General features: G+C 41.2%; 1 long non-coding RNA gene across 1 annotated transcript; it reads left to right on the forward strand.

The window, feature by feature from the left end:
• The first annotated feature begins 2,262 nt into the window (after positions 1-2,262).
• Positions 2,263-4,576, forward strand: LOC120530050. The gene is made up of 3 exons (XR_005633894.1): positions 2,263-2,406; positions 3,303-3,342; positions 4,420-4,576. It is a non-coding gene; the product is annotated as an uncharacterized LOC120530050 (long non-coding RNA).
• Positions 4,577-6,555: the final 1,979 nt, after the last annotated feature.

Below are 6,555 nucleotides of genomic sequence, written 5' to 3' on the forward strand. Positions count from 1 at the left end.
TGCATTCAAGGAATTTATCAAAAATGGATTATTCCCATAGAGTGGGGGAAGGCGCCACAAGTCTCTGCTGAAAACGAGAAAAGGTGCAGGACCTATTGATAGCAGCCAGCCAGGACTATTGATGTAATTATTTCTTCTTTTTATTTGGGTTGTGCACAGAATTTAAAAAAAAAAAAAAGGGGGTCCTGCCCAGGGAGTTTTCAAGCTCCATTGGACTCTGGACAGAAGAAAATTGATATCAAAGACCTAATTTAGTGACTCTATACTGTCATACACTTATGTGCAGTATGGGACAGGATTCGGGCCATAATAAACCCTAGCACAAGTCATGTGTCTTCTAGTAGATGCAGTACTGGATTATAATCCATAGGGGGCGCTATACTACCATTTAATTATAGTTCCTTGGGTTACTCAAGGCTCCAGACCACTCACTGTAGCTGACAAGTGACTTGGGGGTTTGCCTGCTCCTTCAACTCGGTACTGTGGACCAGGACTGCAGGGACTCCTAGTGCCACTAGAGGGAGCGTTACAGCGGTGGCTCAATGAACTCCTATGCATGGAAGAAGTAGGCACCATTAAGAAGGGGAGCTATGTGCTATAATTATATAAGAGGTACCAAAATAGACAGAGGAGATAGACAACTGGAAGATTAATGGAAGGCATTCCCAGTTCAGTAGGTGGAAGCCCAGGAAACACTTGGGTTATTTAAAAATTAGAGTTACGTTTTTTTTTTCAATGTTAACATAATGTGAGCTACCAAAGCTATGTTGACGAGACACAACTGTATTTATCAATAGCGCCTGACGACCCTGACTCTCCTGGCTCACTGACCCCCAATGTCTTACTCAAATAGAAATTTCCTCAAACTAAATAAGGGGAAAACAGAAATCTTAGTGATTGGCAAAGATGGATATAATGAGAGTATTAGAAATAAACTTGATCTATTAGGATTAAAAATCAAGATGGAGGTAAATAATTTAAGGGTAACTATTGACTCTGACCTGAATTTTAAATCACATATTAATCAGATTACCAAGACGGCATTTTTTCACTTAAGAAATATAGCAAATGTTAGATCCCTTATAACTTTGCAAGACGCTGAATAATTAGTTGACGCTTTTGTTTTTAGTCGACTAGATTACTGTAACACCCTAACCCTAACCCTAATTACTGTAATACCCTAACCCTTCCCAAGAAAGACAATCGATCGCAACGAGTGCAGAATGCAGCTGCTAGAATCTTAACTAGGAAAAGAAAATCTGAGCACATCACCCCAGTCCTAGAGTCACTGCACTGGTTACCTGTGTCATTTAGAATTGACTTTAAAACACTGCTGATGGTTTACAAAGCCTTCAATAATCTGCTCCATCCTATATCTCAGAATGTCTGTCACCTTACATTCTAAATCGTAACCGTAGATCTTCAAATGAGGGTCTGCTTAGAATTCCAAGAGCTAAACTTAAAAGAAGTGGTGAGGCGGCCTTCTGCTGTTATGCATCTAAAATCTGGAATAGCTGACCAATAGAAATTCGCCAGGCTGACACGGTGGATCACTGCGAAAACTCATTCCTTTAACACGGCTCTCTCATAGCTTCATTTTAGTGTAACCCTGATATTCTGTAATAGATAGCCAATGTCCGCCGTAGCATACGGCGGTGTAAGAACAGGAACGGAAAACAGTGCATTGCCTTTGTCAACCGTTTTTGTTAAGAAATAACCCACTGATAGGAACAGGCAGTAACCGGATCCCGGAATAGAGATGACGTTGTACAAAATCCCTTTGACAGAGAAGATACTGTCTGTCGTTCATTTTATAACAAAGGCTTAGGAAACAACCGTCGCAGTATAACGAAAATAGCAAGGTGTATGGGAGGCCGCAGGCAGCGTGGGGAAGGGTTTGGAAGAGGACGAATAGGAATCGAGAAATGCCGTGTCGGCTGTGTGTGGGCGGGACCGGTTTTGAAGAGGAAGGAGCCACGGTAGTACGAAGGAGGAATAGGAATCGAGAAAAGCGGCGTGGGGGTGTATGGGAGGCCACAGGCAGTGTGGGGAAGGGTTTGGAAGAAGGCGAATAGGAATCGAGAAATGCCGTGTCGGCTGCGTGTGGGTGGGACCGGTTTTGAAGTGGATGCAGGACGAACCAGAAGAGAAATATATATAAGAGATATATACGTTGAACTATCATTTTTATCATGGCTCCACAATCCATACTAATCCTTACTTTCTCTTCTTTTCTTTTTCCGGTTTTCTGTGGTGCCGATCTGCACGACCACCACCTGATCAGAGCACTGTGATGTCCTTACATTGATGGATTGAAGGCCAGAGGTCCACATGAACATCATCAGCATTGTCTAGTTGTTCTGCGTGAAGCCTGAAACCCATGAGGACTGATTGAGATCACTGATGGTAGGTAGCATGACCAATGGGGGGCTGGCTGGGTGGTCTCTTGCAGATTTTGTTTTTTATTTTTCTCCAGTCCTCTGGAGTTTTTTTTTTTTTGTTGTTGTTGCTTTTTTCTGTCCTCCTGGCTATCGGACTTTACTTTATTGTTTGTGACTTAGTATTGTCTAATCTTATTTTTTATATTTTTCTTTTTTCTTTCTTCATCTTGTAAAGCACTTTGAGCAACATCCTTTCGATCAAAACATGGTATAGAAATAAATGTTGTCGTTCACCACCTCTTCTCCTTGCAGTCGCACCCTTTCCACCACCTTCCCTCTCACTTCTACTGACTCTCATTCCCCTTCTCTCCAGTGTGCACCTCCACCTCTCCAGGTTCATCTCAACCTGCTGTCTACTCTCACTACGGATCACAATGTCATCTGAGAACATCACAGTCCATGGAGATTACTGTCTGACCTCACCTGTCAACCTGTCCACCACCATTGCAAACAGGAGAGGGCTCACAGCTCACCCTTGATGTAATCCCACTCTCACCTGGAACCAGGCTGTCATTCCCCTGCTGTCCTCATTCATATCCTGTACCACCCTCACACACTTCTCTGCTTTTCCCAACTTACTCATCCAGTACCATCTCTCTCTTGGTACCCCATCAAACGCCCTCTCTAAGTCCACAAACACGACTTAACTCAGACTCCAGACTGAAAAAAGGGACAATCAATGACCAACGGGGGGCAGCAACGACTATACAGGCAGAAACTTAGGGACCTTGCTCTCTATGCTGAATGTTAGGGTGCCTGACTCACGCACAGAATGGGAGGAGTCAGAGGGACCAGCAGAACTCCTTCAGGCCACAAGGTGGCAGTAACTGCACTCACCCGTGTGGTGTTTTTTTTTTTCAGATGCTGGGCATCGGACGATCATCTTCCAGGTTTAACAGAGGTAAGCGATACCACCCGGGGGGGGGTTGCAGTTACTAACACTGAATGGAGTTCGGCGATGTTGCCAAACATTTACGTGATTTCACCGAACTCTGCAGTAATCGCTGATCATGAATTAAGAAAGGGACAATCAATGACCAACAGGGGGCAGCAACAAGTATACAGGTGGAAATGAGGGACTTTGCTCTCTGTGCTGAATGTTAGGGTACCTGACTCACTCACAGAATGGGAGAAGTCATAGGGACCAGCAGAACTCCTTCAGCTGCTGGGGAAGGTCCTTCCTGGCATGGATATACAGTAACCCGGTAGTACTTCCACCATGCTATATGACATCACAGGAAGTGCTTCCGGGTCTTATTTAAAAGGAGCCCATTGCCATAGCTCAGGGAGACAGTGGGTGAAACTCAACAGAGATGGAGGAGGAGGTAGAATTGTGGATTATTTAATATTTACTGTATACTGGTGGCTTGTTCCTGGGGAGATAATTGGGGAAAAAAGTGCCAGGAAGAAGAATAAAATCCTTTATTTTATTCTATTAACGTGTGCTGTGGTTTGGGGCTCTCTGGCGCCCTCATGTAGTCACAACAGAAAGGATTTGACCTTAGCCAACACCCTGAGTTGATTAACTTTAACAACGGAGTTCGTTTATTTATCAAATTTGGAGGCATTATGAAACAAATCACACCAAGATTTTTTGCAAAGGGTTTACAGTGGGTTGTCAAGGGGTTAAGATTAATTTCTGGAGTACAAGTAAGACCAGAAGGTCCAAAACACACAATCTCTATTTTGTCATCATTTAGACTATGAGCACTTAGTGACATCCATGTGTTAATGTCTTCCAGACATTCTAATAAAGGTTTACGAGAATTTGTTTGGATCTGCTTCAGTGATACTAGGGTGTTGTACTGTGTTAGCCATCATGGACGCCATGACAGGTCAAGTAAAGTGACACCTTTGATTGGCATTAGTTAGCTGTTTGTCATTTTCCTTGACTTCTCATTGGATCCGTTTCAGTGAAAAATATATAAGTGTTTATCACCTGCATAGCCATGGAAAGAAATATGGTGTGTGTTTTTAGAAAAATGGATCCTAACGGCAACATGTACAGGGAAAAAAAGAACAGGGGCCACCCTACACGTGAAATAGGGGCCGAGGATGAGGAGAGTATCGACCAGGCTGACCGAAACGCTTCTGCCTGTGAGGGCGACCTGAAGCAACCCAGAGGAGCTCCTGGAATAGCCAGAGACCACTCAAGGCGGGCGATAAGGACGTCACGGTCAACCATCTGAAATGCTGCAGTGACATCTAAAGGCAACGGGACAGCAGTGTCCCCAGAGTCACTTACTCATGAGAAATCACACAGAACCCTTAGTGTGTTATAATAAAGTAGAATAAAGAGCATAATAAGTGTATAATAAAGTATAACAAAGTGTGTAATAAAGTGCATAAGTGTATAATAAAATATAATAAGTGCAAAATAAAGACATGCAGGTTAGGTGGACTGGCGATTCTGAATTGGCCCTAGTGTGTGATTGGTGTGTGGGTGTGTTTGTGTGTGTCCTGCGGTGGGTTGGCACCTTGCCCAGGATTGGTTCCTGCCTTGTGCCCTGTGTTGGCTGGGATTGGCTCCGGCAGACCCCCGTGACCCTATTCGGATTCAGCGGGTTGGAAAATGGATGGATGGATAAAGTGCATAATAAAGTGTATAATAAAGCATAATAAAGTGTGTAATAAAGTGCATAAGTGTATAACAAAATATCATAAGTGCATAATAAAGTGCATATAAGTGCATAAGTGTATAGTAAAATATAATAAGTGCAAAATAAAGTGCATAATAAAGTATAACATGCATAATAAGTCTATAATAAAGTGGAAAATAGTGTATAATTAAGTATAAAAAGTGCATAATAAGTGAATATTAAATAATATGCATAATAAGTGCATAATAAAGTATAATAATGTGCAAATTAAGTGTATAATAAAGTATAACATGTATAATAAGGGTATAATAAGTGTATATTAAATAATATGCATAATAAGTGCATAATAAGTATATAATAAATAATAATATGCATAAGTGTATAATAAAGTATTATAAAGTGCATAATAACTGTATAATAAGTGTATAATAAGTCTATAATAAAGCATAAGTATAATAGCATGCATAATAAGTGTCTAATAAAGTGTACAATAAAGTTATAATAAAGTGCAGACTCTGCTGTGTTGTGGTGTGACTTAAAAGCAGACTGAAATACTTCAGAAGTGCCGTTTTCATTTATAAAGGTTTGCGTTGTAGAAATACAACTTTCTCCAGCATTTCATGAATTCATACTGTGGTCATTTCTAATAAATGTTACGTATACTAAATACAAACAACAAAGTATTGTTAAGCAAAATGTAAGCAAAAAGTGCAAAACAAACCTTCACTCTTATTAGCAAAAATGTTTTCTAATTCAAATATTTATACATAACGGCAGACAATAGAATAACCAGATCTAATTAACATATTTGTGTATATATAAATCTATACGGTATTCCCTAGGCACAAGTACATGGCAGCCCATTGAGTGAGACACACTTTGATGTTACTAAAGTTAATGACAAGATACAAAGGCCAACACAACAGTCCACAGCAGTTTCCGTCCATTTAGGATGTCAATGGAGTTCTTGATTCCTGAATGTGATTGTCTCACCAGCTGATACCGAGGAGAGGAAAACCAAAAGCTCCTATGATGGGCCATAGGAGAAAAATAAACCTCTGGAGGGCCACAGTTGGAAGACAGAAACGAGCACATCAAATAGTGAGGTCTGACGGTAATCAGAAAGTCAGAATGACCTCCGCCAGCTGAATGAATGAAGTGTTGCCCAACCTGAAATGGTCTCTACCTCATACCTCTAAGGGTTTTACCCCCCTGATGATGACTGATTTAATTATGAAAAAGGTCCAGGCAGAAACTAATCAGCAGACCACCGTATACAGACGAGACACTTCAAACACAGTGAAATAGAAAATGACATTTAAAGACCACCATTAAAGTCTACCTTCTCAAATGTTTATTCAGTGTTGCCATTACGGAGACTTCTGAAATAATATCAATATTAATATTAACTTCACTAATGATAACATAGGAGCTACCTGTTCAGAGACAAGACTGGCGGCTAATGAGGAACGATCAGAGGGCTCCTCAGCCATGCAGATTAATGGCACCGCTGC

The sequence above is a fragment of the Polypterus senegalus genome, chromosome 5 (assembly GCF_016835505.1).
Source record: "Polypterus senegalus isolate Bchr_013 chromosome 5, ASM1683550v1, whole genome shotgun sequence".
Lineage (NCBI taxonomy): Eukaryota > Metazoa > Chordata > Cladistia > Polypteriformes > Polypteridae > Polypterus > Polypterus senegalus.